This window comes from Heterocephalus glaber, unplaced genomic scaffold (assembly GCF_053883595.1).
Source record: "Heterocephalus glaber isolate CG9 unplaced genomic scaffold, H.glaber_assembly_v1.0 deba00001577, whole genome shotgun sequence".
In the NCBI taxonomy this organism is placed as follows: Eukaryota; Metazoa; Chordata; class Mammalia; order Rodentia; family Bathyergidae; genus Heterocephalus; species Heterocephalus glaber.
In genome coordinates this window covers 5,726,026-5,749,240 of record NW_028258358.1, presented here as the reverse complement: position 1 = coordinate 5,749,240, position 23,215 = coordinate 5,726,026, and the positions used below count along the sequence as shown (strand labels likewise).

At 32.1% G+C, this 23,215-nt stretch overlaps 1 protein-coding gene across 1 annotated transcript in view; it reads left to right on the top strand.

Moving 5' to 3' along the window:
• The window catches only part of Klhl1 (kelch like family member 1), a 422,969-nt gene that overhangs the window by 57,246 nt on the left and 342,508 nt on the right, over nt 1-23,215 (top strand). The window lies entirely within an intron of this gene.

Here is a 23,215-nt window from a genome sequence, read left to right as displayed (position 1 = left end):
GTTTAATTATATTTTAAATGGGCTTTTCTTTCTCTTGTTTTTTTCTTGTAATTATTATAAGAATTGTAATTGCACATATTAATGGGATTCTTTTGTTTCCTTATATTTATACGTGATGCCTTGATTATGTTAATTAAAGTGAGCTTCTTGTAGACATGGATGGTTCTTATTTTTCTACTTTGCCTGTGTCTTTAATTTGTTGTATTTAAATTATTCTCATCTAAACTGATTATTAATAATTACACATATATCTGTCATATTTGTAATTGTTTCCTATGTGTTACCTTGTTTATCTGTCTTCCATTTTATTGAGATCTTTGTTTAATTGATGTGACTCAATTTTCTCTTTTTACATATCAGTTAAACATCTTTTTAAAATATAATGTTGTCCTTGAATTTACAATATACATTTATGGGTAACCCAAGTCCTTTCCCCCATGGCTCTATTCTGTTTCACAGATACTTCCTATTTCTCATCACAAAGCATTCCTAGTTCCTCAATACCATAATTTATAACATGGCCGGCACTCAACTCATTTATGTATGAGCTATGATCGTCAAGCTCATTGTTGATGTGAGTATTTTGATCAAACTGTTGTTTTCTAGATTAATTTGCAATAAACTTAGAAATATTTTATCTTCATTTATCCCTTCTTTAATGCACTTAATATTAGCCAAATTTATGAGATTATTTTTTATCTCTATGAATAAGTTCTTTTTAACATTTCTTGTGAAACAGACCTATTTGACCACAAATTCTTTGCATTCTTGCATAAGAATATTTGTAGTTTTCCTTCCTTTTTGAAGAATAATTTCTCTAACTATAGAGTCTAAAGTTGGTATTTTAAAATTTATTTTAACAGTTTAAATACTTCACTCTCTTGTTGCTTACATGATTTCTAAAGAGCAATCCAATATAATTCTTAAATTTATTCTTCTATAGACAAGTTGTTTCTTTCTCTTTTCTGGCTATTTATAAGGATTTTTCTTTTCCTTTGATTTTCTGTAGCTTTACTATGAATGATATGCTTAAGTGTAAACATTTTTGACATTTACCCTGTTTGATCTTCTCTGAGATTACATATTACATCATATAATATATTGTATCTTATATATTATTATATTTTATATGTTATTTTCTGCCATAATTTCAGGAAATTCTTACCCATTATTACTTTAAATATATCTTTGGTTAATTTATTCTTCTTTTGCTTCTCGCATTTCATAACGCACCTTTTATAACTATCTAACAATTCTTCAATATCATTTCAAATTTTTCACTTTTTCTTTCTTGTTAGTTTAGAACATTCTATTTCCATGTAATATTTAAATTCTCTGATTATCTTTCTTTTTATGTGTCTGGTCACACAAAATGCCTTATCAAAGGCATTCTTATTTACATTACAAGTTTTTTAATTTCTTACACTTTCTTTGACTCTTGGACTCATAATTACATGTGTCATCTCTTCTTATGTGTCACCCACCTAAAACATTAGAGACCTTTTAAATTGTCAATCTGATAATTCCAAATGTATTGCCGCTCTTTCTGTATTTGATTCACATTGTGACTCTTTTATTTTTTTCTTTAAATTGAATTTTTATTTGTCTCCATTTTGTCTTTTCAGTATGCTTTTTAACTTTTTGTTGTTATTGTTGTTGAAAATCATCTATTTTCTACCAGATAAGAGGATCTGAGAATTAATGCTTATCTGGCAAAGAATTACTATATTTTTACTGTTTGCTCTAGATGTTAGAGGATGAAATTCTTCTCTATCCTTTACTTTTGTCTCCCCTGTTGTTTTCAGATGTCCCTGAGAAGTTCTTAAATGAAGACTAAAGTTTGTACTTCTTTTAAAATTTGTAATACCATTTTGCTGTACAGTAACATTATGGATGTAGTAAATCCCATTATCAGATCTCCATCTTTGGATGAACCTGAGCTGATATTTCATTTCTCTCAGATTGGTTGGGTTTTGATACATTCTGGTAAAACAATCTAAAAGTTCTCTTGAGCTAAAACTCTGTTAAAGAGAACAGAGAGCTCTGCAGGTACTTTAATATAATTACTTATTTTTCTCTTGTTCAAAGTAGAAGTGTTTTCCTTAAATATTTACTGTATGAACCTGGAGCTGTGTGGGGGGGTGTTATACAAAAACTCTGAAAAGTATAGGAAATTGTGATGTTTTTCCCCGGTATGGGAGTTCTAACTCAGGACCTTGCATTTGCCAGGCAGCTTCAGCACCACTGAGCTACATCGCTGGCCCAGGTATAGGAAATTGCTAAGATTGGAGCCCTAAAACATTTTTTCAACTGTTAAATTCTTAATCTTTTAAAATTTATGTGGATTGATTTTATTTGGAGCAAAATCTCATAGCATCAGGAAACGAGTAATCTATTAAATTATTTACATGAATCTATTACTAAACTTTTAAGAGTTCACATATCAATACATTTGTACATAATATAGTACAATGTATGCACATGACATACAATGGCTTCAATATAATATTGGAAGTTTTTTAGGTGAAGTAATATTTTTGAAATATAACAGGGTCTAGAACTCAAAAACATACCACATTAGAAAGATCAGTAATTACAGTGTACAATTAGTTATATCAAATGTATGATATTTTAGAGAACTTTAATGCCCTTAAAATTATCATAGTTTATTGATAAATATCACTGTAAATAAAATGTAAAAATTTATTATTATTTCACTAATATCATATGTCAGGATCAATAGACAAATCTTGAATAACACATGGTTTAACATAATCAAATAAATATTTGAAAAAGGACACAATATACTATTAAATGCAATTCTGTGACAGATACACAGTTTGTAAATTCAAATTATGTACACTCCTTTCAATGTGTCAGTTCTACATCAACATATTCAATGACTCATGGCTAAAAAGATTTAGGAAACAATGTTTCTGTGCTGTACATGTAGTCTTTAATTCTTCTCATTATTCCTTGAATAACACACCTACTCATATTTGATTATTGTAGGTAATGTAGAGTTGACTCAAAGCATATAGCAGGATGTGTGTAGTTTACATGCTAATACAATGACATTTCATGTAAGACACCTGAATATCTATGAATTTGTTGTCTGAGGAGATCCTGGCCTCCATATCTCTAAGATACTATGGGGTAATTGGATAACCCTTCATAACTCTTTAGAAGAGTTTGTAAATATTTCTATTGCTTTTAAAACATTCTTATATTAGCTGAGACAATATTATGTAAATGCATAGTTAGATACTTTTCATAAATGATAACAAATTGTATATGACAATAAACATTTAAATTAATTTTAAATTATATTGGTTTTTATATGATTGAGTGTCACACGTGTACTGGTCTAATACACAGATAAAGAAACCCAAGCCAATAATATTTTTAACATTAAATATAGCCTTGGAACATATTGAAATAATTAAACTTATCAGTCACTTCCTCACAATGGTGGCTGGTAAATTTTGATCATCATTGTGGATCTAATGATGTCAATATTTAAGTATGTTAGTTTGATAGTTCAGTAGGTTAGTGACTGTAGCAGTCACTGTGTAGGCTTGCAGTGTTTTTGGAATCTTTATTCTTTTGAGAACTCATGTCGTAGCAATTGTAGTTTCCTATACTTCTGTATATCCTTCTAGGTTGGGTAAAATTTTTGTCAACTGGTTGTTATTAGAGGATTGCAATGGCTATGGTGGAGGCAGTGGTAGAAGATGATTCAGGGGCTGTTTGCAAAATCAACTTTGTCCTGTTGAACTGACCTATAAAGGTAAAAGAAATCAGAATGTGTGACTATGAGGGCAGGAACTTGGTTTTGTTAATCTTACCTATCCAAAGCCATATTTGTCCCTAAAACAGTATGTTCTTGATAATGACTATTTTTCTTTACATTTAAAAAATCAAAAACTTCCTTTAGGATTACAAAATACAGAGAAACATGGTTAGATAGGTGGATAGTATTTAATTAGTATTTAAGAGTTGTTATATAAAATGATTATTTTCATTCTGTTATGATGTAATTTGGTGATGATCATCAGAGGTATAACATGTATTGTGGTTACCGGTATCTATTCAATTACCTATCAGTACCTTAACAATATAATAGCCTACCAATACATAGATCATAATGTGCTAAATTAATCTCCCTTTACAATTTCAACTTTAACAGTGAAAATCTTTGCAGCATACCTTGTGAGGCCTATATATATCTAGAGCCAAGGAAAAGCAAATAAGAGGAGATATTCCCATCCTCATCATGCTCTGGAGTAAAGTTTTCTCAATACCAAGGAAGGGTTGTAAAGCCTTGGTCAAAGTGCAAATGATGTGTAGAGTTTTCAATTCCCACAACTGTTCTTCATGTATTTCTAAAGAGGAATTCTGCTTATTTTTCTGGTCTAATACAACAGCAACCTGTAGTTCAATAATTCATCAATATTTTTTCTCACGTTTCTAGTTTTTTATTCAAAGTTCACCTGTAAATGCCTTATTCAAATCCATATCCCCATGCTTCATAGAGTTTCTGGCATATAGTAGATGTCCAATAAAGGATTGTTAAACTTGCTTCAGAGTGATTTTTAAAGAATAAATTTCTCATTATCAGATGGCTTAGAGTAAATTAGTAATTTTATCCATACTTAATATGCTTCTAGAAAAGATGCTTCAATTTTCTACCACCTCTTGAGAACTCAGAGCATGAGTGTAAATTCACATTGCAGATAGTAAAAAGCACAGCTGGTAAACCACAGGGTAAATTTGTAAACCCTTGTGCTGCTTGATTTAGTTCAGTTAATTAGTTTATTTTGAATAATTATGCTATAGTCTACAGTTTAAAAAAAATTTTGTCTGAACAAATTGACAGAAATATTTATCAATGTCTCCAGTTAATGCTTTAATTTACCCCAGATAGTCACTGTAGAATGCAAAATTTAGTTCACTAGTTTCCGTAATAGAAGTTGATATATGCTTAGCCTTTTCCTTTAAGTAGTTTTTGCTTGATCTTGGTTTTGATGAAGCAATGAATGTTAGTGGTAAACCTGGGAATTCTGACTACCATCTGCTAATCCACCTGGTAAATCCTTACGTCAACCAATATTCAGGTTATCCTTGAACAAAGACACTGTTTCTCACATTATAGTAAGTCTACAAAAGGTCTGGTTTTATTAAAATTGGTCCTTTTTATGTTCTTTCTTGTTATCCAAACACGTGGATTTGAAGAAAAAAATTAAAGGATAATCATTTTCTCCTCCATCTTTTCACTGTTCTTAATATTATATTTCCAATAGTACTTGCTGCAACAAAGTATATTTGTTTTCTGGTGTTGAGGGAAGAAAATTAAATAAAGAAATGGCTGCTTTCTTGTCACCGATAATGGTAAGAATAGGGAAACTTATTAGCATTCAACTTCGCACTCTTAATGTGGGGCTTCTCATTTCTTTGCACTCTTATTCTCTCCCTAACATAGCTCAAGCTGCAGGGGCATTTGGCACACTTGCCATAGTTCAGAGGGATTTAATTAAGAAACCAAAACTGACAATGTTGCTGTGGTCATCTCCTATAAGCAAGGTGATTGACCTCAATAACTTGAAGATACAAAATCCTGCATATATCAGGGCTGGGGATTTAGCTCAGTGATTCCACTGCCTGCCTCATAAGTGAAAGGACCCGAGTTCAATCCCCAGTACTAAGAAAACAAAACAAAATCCTGCATATACTGTTTGCAAATTGTAGTAAATTAGATGGTATTTAATATGGCTTTCTGTAATATATGCAATCATATTTAAAATGGTATTTTTTCCATAAACACAAAACAATCACAGAAGGAAGAAATGTTGGTAGGTTAATACTTAAAAATTATTGTTCCTGATGGCTCTGGTCTTGGAGTCAATAAACAGGGCTGGAGTACACAGAAAGCATGATTTGTCATGATATAGATGCTTATCCAAATCACCCTCCACATCTTTTAAACCGTGATTCATTCTTCTAAATAAACTCATCGTAACTGTAATTAAACAATAATTATGTTTTAGTTATTTAACAAATATCTGTCTTTCTATAATCTGGCATGTAAATTTTGCAAAGGCAAGAAATGTGTGATGCTATATTGGTCATTGAAATTATGGTATGGCACATTAAGCTTTCAAAAAATACTAGCTAAGTTGACAAAACTTTAAAGAAATACCAGAAATAAAAACAAAAAAACAACAATCGATGTTTACTTCCCCCTTGCTTTCCCCAATTTTCTCCTTCACTCCCACTTGTAGTATATTTGGGTGAATTATGATTGATTCTGGTTTAGGAACCATTAAAGTCATTTCAGTAGTTGAAGATGGAACGAGGGAACAACCAGAGCCTAAAACACTAGTTTTCAGAACACAAGAGGGATCATGGCCAATGACTTTCCTTTGTTTTAGGCTATCTTTGGGAATGAAAATTATAAAATCGATTTGCCCTACTGCCTATGCATATGAAAACATTAAAGATATTTCAAAATCATAGACCTCTCTGATATTAATGACTTACAGACTTGATGGTGTGGGTAGAAATTCAACAGCTCTAGGTAAAAAACATCTGAAGCTGAATTTGAAATCTCAAAGATTTGGAAAGAATTGAAAGGAGGATGGGTAGTTTTAAAAGAAAAACTGATGGTTATGCCATGAAATTTTAAACCCAGCAGTAAAAAATATTTTTGAAAATATGTGCACAAAATAGGCGGGACACAAAGAACAACATTCTATAGAAATCTATTCATATAAAATGTTAGGACAGGCAAAAATAATCTCTGATGATAGAAATAAGTTCAGTGTTTGCCTGATATACTGTTTAATTGAGGCTTGACTGAAAAGAGGCACAAGAAAATTTGCTTGAATAGTTTTAATAAAATGTAAGACCTGGTAGTGGTTTCTTACATGTATGTATTAGTCAACTATTTTCAATCTGTAGATTTAGTTTAGTTTTCAGTAACAGTATCATGAAGATATTATTTGGAAGTCAAATTTTCTCTGCATGCTTGAAACCTATGTCAAGTATGGCCAGTCAAATAACATAGTAGCTTGGTAGGAAGCTAATTATTATTTTTTTAATTCTCTGTTTATTCAAGATATTTTTATTCTACTGGACACAGGTAGTACACATACAATAGTATGCAATAATCATTCACCTTGTGAAGATTATAGATATGTGGATATTAATCAAACAACTGTGAGAAAGACTATAAAGATTATTGCAGTATGTGGATGAAGGCAAAGGCTAAGGATTTGAATTACAAATTATAACACTTGTGTAGAAGATAATATAAAACACATAAGGAAATTTATATCTATTTAATATTCACTCAAAAGACCATCTCACATGATCCTCAATTTACCACAGCTATGGTGAGATTACTACACAATAACCTTTGTTGATTTCCCTTTCCTCACTCATATTCCTGAAATTTAACATATTTTATAAGTTTGTATGGTTGAAAAGACATTACATTGCTTGAGAGAAATTGTTGACTTATCCTTCTTTTTATTCAAGAATTCCAGTGAATTTTCGGATGACAACTGATCAAAATAAAAAGTTATTTATTTCTTTATTCTGTTCTTGCTAGTTAATTAGTCCACATAAACTGTCATTGCCTTGTTAAGTCTGGCTCCAGATCCATTAATCAGTTTTCTACAGCATGATGATCAATTCTCAAAATAAGTATTAGTTTATAGTATACAATTATTATATTAATACTTCAGTGGAGATTTTCCTGAAGAAACAACATTTCATGGTTTCTATGTTTGGGATATTTTTGAATTAACCTGCTGTGTTTAAGAATGACTCAGACCTAGAGAGAAAAAGAAACTATCTAGTTATAAAATCACACCCACAAATATGATCTAAAAAGAAACTTGATATTTTCACAATCTATTCTCCAAGGCACCCAGCCTCAAATGCAATGAAGCAGTCAGTGTTAGGTAGCTTGCGAGAATGTCTTGGAATGAAATAGCAAACATTTTCATATGTCTTTTTTTCAAAAGAGAATAAATTTAATATTGTGCTGATAATTTTCTTTATCTTTTCATGGAACATTTGAAGTTAAATGGTAAGGTGATATTTTGTAAAACCATGAGATTTGCATACCAAAGTGTATTTTAGTTATATTTAGGTTTCTGTTGTGGTATGTTATTGAGTGAAAGTGGAATTCGAGAATTATCAGATTTGTTAGATTGTGATTTTAAATGATCTCATGTCATGACAAAAGTAGAGTATGAATAAAAGTGACAATGTAAACATTCATAACATCTCTTTTGGTACACTGATCAAATTAGAAGTTGTCTGATGATGCCAATCAAGTTTTAGCAAAAGTTGATATTTGTAAAAGTTGTGACTGTAGTTTTTATAAATATCATAAAACTGCTTTTATTTAGGCAAAAATTATGTATTTGTCATTAGTAAAATCTGTGACATAACTGCCTGTAATAAAATCACTCTTAAAATAATATTAGAATTTAGAAAACACTTGTATAAGGTATTCCATGCCTCCAAGTTATTATAGTCTTCTTAAAGAAGTGAACAGATGAGTCTTAGTGCTTAGATTTTTATCTGAAGGTGTGGAATCATTGTTGTTTAAAGCTGAGTTGTATTCATTCAATTATTTGTAATTATGAGAGATTACAATCCATTGCTAAGTTTAATGGTTCCAAGTACCTCAAAAGACAACTCTAGTGACATTTAGAAAGTCAAAATAAAAAAACCTCTGATAATGTAACAAATAATTCTCTGTTATACAACTCTAAATTAGGATTAAATTCTTAAAATTGGTAAAAATAGTATGGTTAGCCACAAAGCCAAGTCCTAAATATTAAAAGACTACATTGATAAACTATCCAAAGAAAAGTACTAATAGGATACATGTGCCATTTTTACCCACTCATCAATTTATTTATAAAGAAATTATTGTACCCTACATTAATTAAAAATGAACATGCAAAGTTTTATTAAAAGAGAATAATGGAAAAATTAGTATTATTGAATATAAAGAGTTTTTCTGTATTTCTAATTCAATATTTTATGTGCCATAACAGGTTGCATATAACAGAAATATTTTTATTTCTACTGATTGACTGATTGATGGATGGATGGACTATACTAGGAATTGAATCCAGTGGTGCTCTAGTACTGAGGTACATTGTCTACCCATTTAATTTTTAGTTTGCAGGAGCATTGCTAAAGTATCCAGGCTGGCCTTGAACTTGCAATCCTCCTACTTCACCCTCCCAAATATCTGGGATTACAGGCATGTGCTTCCACACCTTGCAGTGTAACAGTGTAACAGGCAAACATTAACTTTTACATTTAAATGATTCTAATATTTCATAGAGCTAAAATCAGTTGAATAAATCTCCAATTTTATATGTTTATGCTTATCTCAAAACTTCTCATTGAACTCAAGATACATCATTTTGAAGTCTCTGCTGCCATTTAAATTCATTATGTCTACAAAAATAAGAATTATACTTTTGACTGTGCACAAAAATAGTTGGAATCACATGATACTCCACTTAAGAATAGAGAGAAAAAAATAGAGTAGAAATAAATAAGCACACATACTGGAAGAGAATCCAAGAAAGTAAGGATTTGAAGCAAGATGGTGGAGCGGAGAGAAAGGAAATGAGATGAGCCCTTACGTTTGCAAGTGGTAATGGAGTGGAGGAATGGATCCAAGGCAAAAAGGCACAAATTGGAGGTCGTAGTAATCTCCTTGTGAAGAGAAGAACTGAGAGGGCTACCTGCCCCAGGAAGACTTGAGGACCCAAGTCTCTGGGTCAAAGGGAAACAAGAGACTGAGTATCTGCGTACATTTTTTTCCATCAGGCAACTGGTGATTAATACATAGTTAATAAAAACAAAATTCTTATAAATCTAATGTTGGCAATTGGACAAAATTGCTATGATTCCAAAGAGTAAGGAGTACTGAAAAACTCCCAGACTTTTTACTGATTCTTGTGGGTATACTTATTCTTTGAGTAAATGCAAATTGGAATTTGAATTTCCTCTCCCGTGAAAAGATGATCTGTTCATATTTACTCTTCTCACTTAAAATAAGTTAAATCATCTTAGGAGAAAGATAATATTGTCAAGGACCTCTACAATTTTTAGCTTGCATTGTATAGTCTTCAATAAAAGTACTATGAATATCAAGATATAGTCAAATGGCCAAGAAATAAAATGAAACCAAAGCAAAGCAAAGTAAACTAAACTTGACTGCAAGTAGTAATTGTCACTATATTAGAATAAATCATGAAAAAATAAAAGTTGCAAAAGATACTTTTATAGAAGTTAAAATGGATTATATAATCAATAATCAAAATAAAATGTACAAAAATTTTACACTGAAAATTGTGATAATTACTATTAGCCAATTTGGTGTTAAATGAGTAAAAGATATAATGTATTCAAAGCTATAAGAGTTCATGTAGTAAAAATATCAATTCTTTAAAATTCCATCTTTTTGGAGTGGAAATTAAGTGACTCTAATCTTAAGGGATTATTAGGGATGAAAACTGTGCAACAAGAATTAAATAGTCACTTTACAAAATATTAAACTGTATTATAAAACTAAAGGAGTTAAATGATCATATTATTGATGCTAGTTTGAGTGAATAATTAAAAAGAAACAGAAAATACAGTCATTTGAAATGTGAAAGAAATCACCATTGGAATGAAATGGGGAAAGATAACAAAATTGTTAGGAGAGCTGTTTTATGTGTGAAAAATATTTAAACATCTCAACCCTTATTTCATTCAATGTTCAAAATTGATTATAAAGTATAAAACCATAAAGCATCTAAGATAATAAAATAAAATATCTTCATAGTTTAGTGCTGACAAAGATTTCTTATGTAATATTTACAAAAAAAGATAGATTGACAAACTGGATTTTATTGAAAGACAAACTGAGTTCTCAGAGCATTTAGGTAGATTGTTGCAATGCATGTTGCATAAATAAACTTGTATGTAAAAAATATAATTTTATAGGCAAGAAAGATACAAAAACTAATTTTTCAAAAATGGCAGAACATTTGAACAGATAGTATTCTGAAGGCAGTCATCAATGTCCTCATAAAATGTGAATAAATATAATATGAATCATAACAAAATATATATCAGAATATCTTAGTTTCTTTTTAAAAGAATATTCAATATTTAGTGTTTTCAAAGATAAAGTACAACTACTGATCTAAGTGGAACTTTGTATATCTAAAATTTTATTAAAAATATATGAGAGTATATGCTAAACATGACTACGCACATATTTTGTGAACCAATAGTTTCACTCCTAAATATGCCCATATTAAAATAATTATATAAATGAACCCAAACTAGTAATGATCAGATAACCATCAATAATAGAATTTATGAAATTAAATATAGCATATTCATCCATTAGACTACTTTTATTGAGCAATAAAACTCTTGCTACATGAAGAAAGGATTAATCTCACAACTTTGAGAAAAACCCAGACATACTACACACTTTTTACCTCAAATTAATGTTCAGAGAAAACATAAGTTTAATTTGTAAAAGTTCTACTTTTGTCAGTTAAAACACAATATTGAAAGTAAATTATTTTCTGTAAATATTTTTCTTCTATAGGTGCTGGATATTATGATGTGTATCTCTCTCATTACTCTTTCACACCATTCTCACTGAATGTGGCTGATGTGTGGATAATAGCACAGTGAGTGACATTATATATATATATAATGATATTATATATAATATATATTATATCATTATATATATGACATTATATATATAAATATATATATATGGCTTGTCAAGTACAATTCTTCCCTCTTTTACCTGAACCTGGTCAGAACCTGTTAGTTTCCTCAGGTGTCCTATACTTGAGTATAGAAAGCTATTTTGTACATGGGTCATAATTGACAAGAGAGTGAATGAGGGGATAGGGAAGCTAATGCTATTCTCAGGTTTTTAATATTTGCAGTTCTACATGAGAGGCACAACTTACCACCTAAGAGCACATCACGTCTGTCATGTGAGGGATCAGGAAGAAGGGGGACAAAGGAACTCGGACTATGCTTTTATGACCATGGTGGTGGGTAATAACTAGCTGAAGACGTTTCCCATTGGATACTAAGGAGAACAGGAAAAGGCAGGGTAAGTTGTTGAGGAACTTGTAACACAACTTTCTAGTGCCTGCAAAAACTGGCTTTTAGTGAAATGTAGACAACTGGAGCCATTACTCTGTGCTGTGGTTCAGCAATCTTATGGAGAGGATGGAACTCATATGTTGTGTGTCAGATAGCCAAGACAGATTGTAAAACCATGGTGAATCCAAAACCTTGGAGGATTCTTTATTGAGTTTCCTTGTTTTACTCCCATACTAAATTAATCTTTAATTCCTTTTATCTTGGAAGTGTTTCTCTATTCTTTTTAATTCTTTTTCCACCCATTGTTTTAAGTAGATCATTACAATAGTATCATAATTAATTTTCCTGTCTTTAAACTCTTTATCTATTAAAATATATCCTTGGTAAAATTCACTGAATAAAATTTCTAAAGCACACATTTTATTTTTGCTTCTTCACAATGCTTCCAGTGTCTCTCTTTGTTTATACTCTAGAGAATAAATTTCCTAATGCTACATTTAATTCTTTCTAGGCCTAGCTCTCACTTAGCTTTCATGTATTAAAGTATCCACTTGATATTTAAAATTCTACTGTATCTGTCTTTCCTTTCCTCGAGGTCTTGTAGTTAAATAACTTAGCATGTTTTATTCATAAAGTCGGCTATGTTCTTTGTTCTTTTCATCTCTTGTCTTATTTTTTGAAATTCTACATTTTGATTCAAGACTACAGTAATATTTCACTGTTTACACATAGCTTTTCTATATTTTCCTCAATCAAAGTTAATGGTCTATTTCTTTGTGTACCCAGAACACCTTCATATGTATATTGTTATGATTACTTTCTGTTTTGTATTCATATCTGGTAACTGTGTGTTCATCTCTTTTTTCAAGTAAGGATTATTTTTCATGATTAAGCACCATATCTTTTTTCTCATAATCATTTTTTGAAAGCTTCTCCCAATCACAATGATGCTGAAGTCAACTTTCAGCTCATACATACACAGTTCAGAGAAAGGAGAGCCTGTGTTAGAGGAAACAAAACTTGTGAGTTCAATTACTGTATGTATTTTCAGGGGAAATTATAAAAAGTTATTATTTTAAAATATACTATAATACCTTATGTTATTAAACATTGGTACATAAAATTATTCAAAATATATTAAAAATCAACAAATATTAATAGATGATGATGAGTCTAGTAACATCATTTTAGCAAAAAATATAGAGAGACAAATTTTATTTAATTTTCTCAAATTGTAGGGATCCTCATTTTAACAGTGACTTCTAAATTTTGAAGATAAAAATATATTTTTTCTTATAGTTTAACTGTCATCACAGAGGAAGTTTCTTCCTTAAGAATACAGTTACAACAAACAGCTCTCACATAATGGAGAAATGTGAAAAGTAAACATTCTTCAGTTTTATACCTTTCCTTTCCACCAGTTCTCATAGAACAAGCAAAGTGATTTTATCTTAATGTTTCATGGTTAGGGAATAATGTGTATACTTGCAAGGGTTACACTAAATATGCACTAGCAACAAGAGACAAAATTCATATTTCACTGTGGTTTCATTAACTTTGAGTTCTACTGCTGATTGAACAAGCATACTTTCTGTGCATCAGAAAATTTGCTACTTACCAAGAGTTTGGATTCCAGTTTGAACTAAATTAAACTTCAGTGTCCTATAGAGTTGCTAAAAAAGTAGACATGAAGACAAATAACAAGAAATATAGTTTCTCATATATTGGAAATATTCTTTATACTTACTAATAAAAACATAAACATAGAGCTTCATATATTTGATTTTCTTTAAACACATAGCTTCATATGGTTTGAGAAATCAACTTTCTACAAATCCTAAGGTGAGAAAATATTTCATTTCCATTTCTTAAATCAGAACTTTTTTGAGCTCACAAATAAGTGTAAGTATCAAGTATTATCTTGGCAATCTATTACCATCTCTGAAAAAATAATGTAACAAACAGGCAGATACTCCACAGTGTCCACAAGAAAACTTAGAATCATGAATCACAGGTAGAAAGAAGCCCAGAATCCCTGAGTTATCTCCTCATCTAGTCTGAATAGTTTTTCAGCAACAGCTTTCTTGTGTGTTCCATTACACTACAATTAAGTATTTAATTTGATGTGTCTGTCTTCCTTTAGTTATGCCAGTTATGGAAATTCTTTTTATTGAATTAAATCTGACTAGTGAAGTCTGTGCATAAAGTCCTTGTTTTTTTATTTTTGTGCTTTAAGACGAAAATATCCATATGCTTCTTTGTGGTGAATTTCAAGGATGTGTTACTTTAGTTTTCCCAAATTAAACAATGTATAATAACACTGTGTACAAAGAATTCCTGAATAACACTAAGATTTTTTTTCCCATTGCATATAAAATCTGATGAGCAGTAGGCAAAAGCCAGCTATCACTGATGGACGCAGCCATCTGTCTTTCATTAGCATTTCTAACTATGGACAAAAAGGATAATCAAATTATTATCTTATTAGGTTTAGGTTATAGAAAATTCATAGCATTATTAATTATGATTAAATAAAATATTATACCATCTTTATATGGGATACTTGTGTTGTATTAAGAATTTAGTAGGCCTCAATTTTTTACAAGTGAACATGTTGTCATGATTATTTTGTGGAACATCATAACTCTGAGCCCACTCATCTATTTTTAATTGGAGGTTTAGACTTTTCTAATGTTTTTCTTAGTGCCATATTTTATATTCTAACAAGTAGGCATTAGAACCCAATTGACCTCTATATACTCACCACTACTAATTCCTCTTTACAATTCTAAGTATGATATTAGAGAACTAATTACTTCTATGTTACAATTAGCTGTGGAGAATATGAGATTCAGTTTTCTAAGGATAATTGTTGTTTCCATAAAATTAGTTAATATCTATAAAACCATTCAAAATGGTTCAATGAAACTCAGATGTTCAAAATCACAATTGAACAATACTATGAAACTGTGCTCATAAAACATGTTTTATATATATATATATGTTTTGATCACTGAAATTTATCAGGTTAATATCTACCTTTTGACCTTGATTAAAAATACTTTTAGAATGCATTTGATTAGTGGATATTTGCATCAGCATAATTAAACTCAGACATACAAAATAAATTAGTGTTTCATAAAAGTATAGTAAATGGTCAGATTAATATTTATTTTTAACCAAGTCTTAGAATCCCAGAGATGACAAATAAAAAATGAATCAGTCTATCACCATTATGCTTTAGGGAATTTCTATTATGTACTATAGTTCAGTTCTTATATTCTTTATGAAAAAATAAAAGTTTAGGGAAAAAAAGAAAGCCCCAGCTCACGTCCTTTAACTGAGCATAGCAGAACTTTAACCTTCATGTTAATATTTTATAAATTTAAGACTTATAAAACTTTAACTTTTAAGATAAAAATTTAATACTGAGGCAGAAGCTGGTTCCTAAAGCAGAATTTTATGGATTGCTTTTTTAAGAAGGGACCAGAATCATTTGTAAATATTTATTGTGACACACTCCAGTTTCAATGAAAAGTTTCCTTTTGATAACATAAAGAACAGCAAAATAATTAATTTCGAACTTTGGATGGATTCTGTTGGTGAAATAAAAAATGTTAAAATTAGAAGCCAAGTTTGTATTATAGTTTCATCTGATCAAATTAAACGATCAATGAAAGGTAGCAGTATTTTCACAGTAAAATTTAAGCCAATAAGTTAACCATTTACAGTTTTAATTCTGTATTTCAGATTCTTACAAATGTTTTAAAAATAACCATTTCAAATAATCTATTAGATTTATTCTTATTTTTTTCATAGGTATAGATGTTTTGCAGTTTCATATTTATCTGGAAATAAATTAGTTGTTGTCAGCATTAATATTCTTCTGCAAGTAAATTTTCTTTTGTTTATTTTGGGCTATTTTATTACTTGTACAATATTAAGTTTGAACTTCTAACCCCACATTCTGAGAATGGCAAATTATGTTAGCCTCATTTTCTTCCTATAATAATGGAGAAAAATACCCTCTTTTGTTTTGAAGTTTGTTTTGATGTTAATATAGAACAATGTACTCTCAAACACATTGTATATCGTCAGATCTGCATAAATAATTTTAAGTTTATAGATCACAGCACATGTGGATATATAATACATTATTTAAAGGTTCTAGCAAGGGAGTGAAACTACTTATATACCCTTGACCAAAGAAACTGTCCTCCTGTATCAGAGTGATCGTCCTCTTCCACCAGAGCATGCAGTATCACGAGGGACGCACGTGGCACGGCGAGAGAGGAAGGGAGCACCTGCCTATCCAGCGAGATCAGCCAAATGGATGCTGGTGATTAACGGGGTGACAGATGTCACAGCCAGATCGCCCTCACATTTCATAAGTAACAGATTATAAACATGTTTATGGTGATAATAATTTCACTCTCTACCAGATGATAGCCGTAGTGAAGTAGGTGCAATTTATTTGTGTGCAGATTCAGGGGCTTATTAATATTTTTATTAATAATTCAGACTAGGCGCTCGCTGGAATTTTGAAATGGGATAAATCGTTAATGAAAGTAGTACGTTTTTAAAAGGAATAGTTTATTTTGGTTAGAAATTAATTACATTTCTTTAACTTGTTTTTAAAATAAAAACAAATAAAATACATAGTTTTGGTTATAGTTAGAAGAATTAGATTTATCTTTGTTCTGTGCTGTTACTGGTATGAACTTTTTGAATCTATTGATCTTATTTTATCTATAGGCTTTAATATTCCCCTTCAGAAAAAGTGTTATACAATAAATTTAAATATTAAAAACAACACATTTTTAACTAAAATTTTCTATTTAAATATTTACTATAGGTCCTTCCTGTCTTGTCTTTGGTGAAGCAGAGTTATGATGCCAAAAATTAATTTCTTTAAAAAAATTTTTTTTTTATTGGTACATTTTAGGCATACAACACATTTACATTTCTCATTGGGAACTTGTACCTTTACGTGATGCATTTTGGTTCTTATTTTTTTCCCCATTCCTAGCCCTCCCTTCACCAACTCCACCCTTCCCCATTTACAAAGATTTTGTTTCCATTTTTTCCATTTCTCATAATTTTTCCTTTCCCTTCTTTCCTTCCCACTGCCCCTCCCACTACTCCTACCCATTTGGACCTTTTCTTCCTATTTCTCATTATCAATTATTCATTCTAATCATTGGTACATTTTAGGTATACAATATGACATTCATCATTGGAAATTTGTGCCTTTACATAATTTCTCTTGGTTCTTATTTTATACCCTTCCCCTGCCCTCTCTTCAACCCCTCCATCCCTCCCTATTTACAAACACTTTGTTTCCATTTTTCCATTTTCTCATATTAATTCCATTCTTTTTTTTCCTCTCCCCTACCACTCCCACTTCCCCTTCCCCTTTGCCCATTTTCTTCCTATTTCACATTATCTATTATAACTTTTAGTCCTTATTTACACTTTCAGTTTCACACACCATGGAAACTATCAGTATTGATACATGTGTGTCCTATTTATTTCACTTAAGAGTATCGCCTCAATGTGCATCCATTTAGCTATAAATGTCTCTAATTTATCATTTTTTATGGCTGAGTAGTATTCCATTTTATTAAAAATCCACATTTTCTTTATCCAGTCTCCAGCTGATGGGCATTTGGGCTATTTCCAAGTTTTAGCTATTACAAATTGTGCTCCTATGAATATGGGTGCACATATATCACTGTGGTATGATTCTTTTATTTCTTTGGGGAAGATCCCCAGCAGGGGAATAGCTGGATCAAATGGAACTTCCAGTCTTAGTTCTTTGAGGTATCTCCATAATAATTTCCACAGTGGTTTCACCAGTCTATGCTCCCATTAGCAGTGGAGCAGGGTTCCTCTTTCCCCACAGCCCTGCCAGCATTTGTTATTGGTTGATTTCATGATAGAAGCCATTTTTTCTGGAATGAGGTGGAATCTCAGCATTGTTTTCATTTACATTTCTCGAAAGACCAGTGATGTTGAACATTTTTTCACGTATTTATTTGCTATTTCTACTTCTTTGTCTGAGAAATGTCCATTCATTTCAGATGCCCATTTTCAGATTAGGTCTTTAAATTTGAGAGGTCTGATATTTTCAAGTTCTTTATAGATTCGAGATAGTAGACTTTTGTCTGAGGAAAAGCAGGTGAAGATTTTTTCCCACATTGTGGGTTGTCTCTTCACACTGCTGGTGGTTTCTCTTGCTGTGAAGAAGCTTTTTAATAAGAAAATATCCCACTTGTTGATTGCTTGTGTTAGTTCATGGGCAATTGAGGTTTTGTTCATAAAATCTTTTCCTACACTGATGACTTCAAGAGTTCTACCTAACCTCTGTTCCAGCCAGTTCAGCGTTTCTAATTTAATATTTAGATCTTTAATACATTTTGATTTAGTTTCGTGCATGGTGAGAGACATACGTCTAGTTTTAATGTTTGGGAAGTTGGAACCCAATTTTTCCAGCACCATTTATTAAAGAGACTATCTTTCCTCCAGTGAGGGTGTTTGGCTCCTTTATCGAAGATGAGATGGTTGAGTGTTTCTAGTGTTGTTTCTGCATCTTCTAATCTGTTCCATTGGTCTTTAGGTCTGTTTCTTTGCCAGGACCATGCTGTTTATATCACAGTAGCTTTGTAGTATAGTTTCAAGTTGGGGATTGTGATGCAATATCTCTGTGACCCAGAATTGCTTTTGCTATTCTGGGTCTCTTCTTGTTCTGAATGAATTTTTGGATTGTTTTCTCAAGGTCCATGAAGTATTCTGCTGAGATCTCAATTGGAAAGGCACTGAATCAATATAGTAGTTTTGGGAGTATGGCCATTTTCACTATATACTTTCACTTCATACTCAGGAGCAGGGGATGTCTGCCCATTTTCTGATATCATCTTCAATCTCTCTTTTCAGAGTTCCATAGTTTTCAGAGAAGAGGTCTTTGATTTCTTTTGTTAGGTTGATTCCTAGGTATTTCAGTTTTTTGGATGCTATTGTGAAAGAAATTATTTCCCCTATTTCTCCCTCAGTGAGTCTGTTATTTGTGTAGAGGAATGCTATGGATTTTTGTGTGTTAACCTTGTAATCAGCTACTTAACTGAATTTGGTTATTAAATCTAGAAGACTTTTGGTAGAGTTCTTGGGGTCTTCTATATAGAGTATCATGTCATCTGCAAATAAGTACAATTTGACTTCTTCATTTCTTATCTTTATTCCTTTTATTACTTTCTCTTGTCTAATTGCCATGGCTAATGTTTCCAAAACTAAATTGAACAAGAGTGGGGATAGTGGACATCCTTGTCTTGTTCCTGATTTTAGTGTGAAGGATTTCATTTTTTAACCATTTAGTATGATACTGGCTGTTAGTTGTCCATAGGTGGCTTTTATTAGTTTGAGGTAGCGACCATCTATTCCAATTTTTTTGTAGGGTTTTTATCATAAATGGATGTTGGATTTTGTCAAATGCTTTTTCTGCATCTATGGAGATAATCATATGGTTTTTGTCCTTGGCTCTATTGATATAGTGTATTACATTGATTGATTTTCATATATTGAACCATCCCTGCATCCCTGGAATGAATCCCACTTGATCAGGGTGTATGATCTTCTTGATGATCTTCTGCATTCTATTTGCCAGTATCTTACAAGGATTTTTGCATCTATGTTCATTAGTAAGATGAGCCTATAGTTCTCTTTTTTGGTTGGGTCTTTCTCTGCTTTGGGGTCAAGGTGATGCTTGTTTCCAGGAATGCATTTGGGAGTATTGGTTCCCTTTCAATTTCATTAAAGAGTTTAAACAGTAGTGACAGCAGTTCCTCTCTAAATGTCTTGTAGAACTCAGCAGTGAAGCCATCAGGACCCAGGCTTTTCTTAGTTGGTAAGTTTTTAATTATGTTTTCAATTTCATTGGATGATTTTAGGTTGTTTATAATTTTTAGGTCTTCTTTATTCAACTTTGGTAATTCATATGTATCTAGGAATCTGTCCATTTCTTCTGTGTTGTCCATCTTATTTGCATATAGGTTCTGGAAGTAGGTATTGATGATCCTCTGGATTTCTGCTGGGTCTGTTGTAGTTTCACCCTTTTCATTCCAAATTGCATGGATTTCGGCCTTTTCTTTCCTTTTTCTGATAAGGTTGGCTAAGGGTTTGTCAATTTTGTTGATTCTTTCGAAGAAACAACTCTTGGCTTCATTGATTTTTTTGTATCGTTCTCTTAGTCTCCATTGCATGGATTTCTCCTCTGATCTTTATAATTTCCTCCCTTGTATGAGCTTTAGGTTTGTCCTGCTCTTCTTTTTCTAGAAGCTTGAGTTTCAGCATCAGATTTTTTAATTGGGCTTGTTCTGTTTTCCTAATATGCATATTCACTGCTATGAATTTCCCTCATAAGACTGCTTTCATTGTGTCCCATAGATTCCAACATGTTGTACTGTCATTGTCAATTAATTGAAGGAGCTGTCTGATTTCTTCTTTAATTTCCTCTGTGACCCATTGGTTATTCAGAAGTGTGTTGTCTGTTTCCACTTGTTTATGAAATTTTTCCAGTTTCTTTTCTATGAATCTCCAATTTCATTGCACTATGGTCTGATAATATACAAGGGATAACTTCAGTTCCTTTGCATTTACTTAAGCATGTTCTATGCACGAATATGTGGTCTATTTTGGAAATGACCCATGTGCAGCTGAGAAGAATATGTAGTCTGATTTTGTGGGATGGAACACTCTGTAAACACTGTTAAGTTCGTTTGTTCAAGAGTTCGATTGAGTTCTAGTATTTCATTACTTTTTTTTCTGGTTGATCTATTTGTGACTGTGAGGTACTGAGGTCCCCCATTACAATTATATTAGTGCAGACTTTTCATGTCTGTTAGCATTTGTTTTATATAGTTGGGTGCACTAGTGTTTGGTGCATAGATATTTATGGTTGTCATCTCTTCCTCTTGGATTGCTCCCTTTACAAGGATGTAGTGTCCTTCTTTGTCTCTCTTTATCAGTGTTGGTTTGAAAGATACTTGATCGGCAAAAAGGATAGCCACTCCTGATTTTTTTCAGGTTCCCATCACATGGAATATTGTTTTCCACCTTTTAACTTTCAGTCTGTAAGTTTCTTTTTGAATTAAGTGTGTTTCTTGTATGCAGAATATTGTTATATTTTGCTTCTTGACCCATTCTGCCAGTCTATTTCTTTTGACTGGTGAATTGAGACCATTAACATTGATGGTTATAACTCTTACATATTGACTTATCATTTTCATGACTTTTTTTGGGGGGGGGTTCTCTCCCTTTACATTTAATTTCTTGTCATGCCAGATGGGTTCATTTGGCTTTGCTTCCTGCAGTTGTGATCTTCATCTGTTCCTAGGATATTGTCTAAAATTTTTTGGAATACTGATTTCGTGTTCATGAAGTTCCTGATGTGCTCTTTGTCATGAAAATATTCTTCTTTCTCCATCAATTTTGAAAGATAGTTTTGCAGGGTACATAAATCTGGGTTGGAGGCTGTTTTCCTTTAGAGCTTGGAATACTTCACTCCAAGCTCTTCTTGCCTTAATGATTTGTTTTGAGAAGTCTGCTGTGATTCTGATGGGCTTTCCTTTGTATGTGATTTGTTTCTTTTCTCTAACTTCAGAACTTTGTTCTTCAATTTAGTTTCTGGAATCCTAACAATTATATGCCTACTTGTAGATTTTTTTTTTTATAAAGGCTAGTTGGAGTTCTATATGCCTCACTTATCTGTATGTCAAGCTCTTTTCCCCTGCTTGGGAAGTTTTCTGCCATTACTTCTATGAACAGTTTTTTTATGTCATCTGCACTCTCTCCTGTTTCTTCATTGACTTCAATCAGTCTTATGTTATTCTTCTTTGCATCATTTAGCAGCTGCTGGATTGATTTCTCATGTTCCCTTATAATTTTGAAGCAATTTTTCCTTTCCTGGTCACTAATTGCTATCTTATCTTCTATATCTGAAATCCTGTCCTCACATTGGCTCATTCTGCCGTGTAGACTTTCAGTGGAGGTTTTGATGTCCAAGAAATCTATTTGCATCTGTTTTATGGATTCCATTTATTTCCTATGTTGGGATAATATCATGTTCCTCAGGTCCTCTCTAGATTTATTAATCGTGTCTTGCACCAGGAGCACAATCTTTGCTGTTATCTGAGAAATTATTTCTGATTTCATTTTTTCCAGATCCTCATTTGTTGCCAGTTCAGGGGGTGCAGGTGGTTGAGTATCAGAGTGTTCCATCTCATTTCCCTTTGGGGTTGCTGTAGGTAATCTGGAAGTCTGGTTTTGAGACTTATTTACGTGTCTTCTCATTTCAACCTGGGGTGAGGTGGTGTGGTTGGTGCCTGCATGGCTCACCTCCTCTGAGCTGGGAGTTGTGACACAGTGGCTCACAAGCCCTTTCCTCTGGGCTAGGAGAAGCAGGATGGACAGCATCCTGGAAGCCCCTTTCTCTGGGCTGGGAGTGGTGGGACAGCAGCTCAGAAGCCCCTTCCTCTGGGTTGGGAGCAGCGGGACAGACAGTGGCCCAGAACTCCCTTCCTCTAAGCCAGGAGCAGTGAGACAGCAGCTCAGAAGCCCCTTCCTCTGGGCTGAGAGTGGTGGGATCAATAAATTTCTTTTTAAGAAATAGGTGCATCAATGATACAGATTCACTCCAAGCAAATCAATATCTACACAGTATTTTTTCTAGTCTAATTATACATGGCTTTACTTTGCCCACTTCTGCCCTTTCTAAATCACTGTACACAGGTTTGCAAATCTTTCTAATTGGCTGCCTTGCTGGAAAAATTTGATGCTGTATCTCCTTAGCATTTTTAAGTTATATCTCTGCTTCCTGAAGACTATTAATGAAATCAATCTATAAATATAAATGTATAGGTAAAGGAAAATGTTTCAAAAGATCCAAATTGTATTCTGAAATATGTACATAATTTAGGTAGTTGCAAACACTAAGTAATATCAAAATGTTTCACAGCTGGATAATCACACCTCATAATGTCCAAGGTTTTCA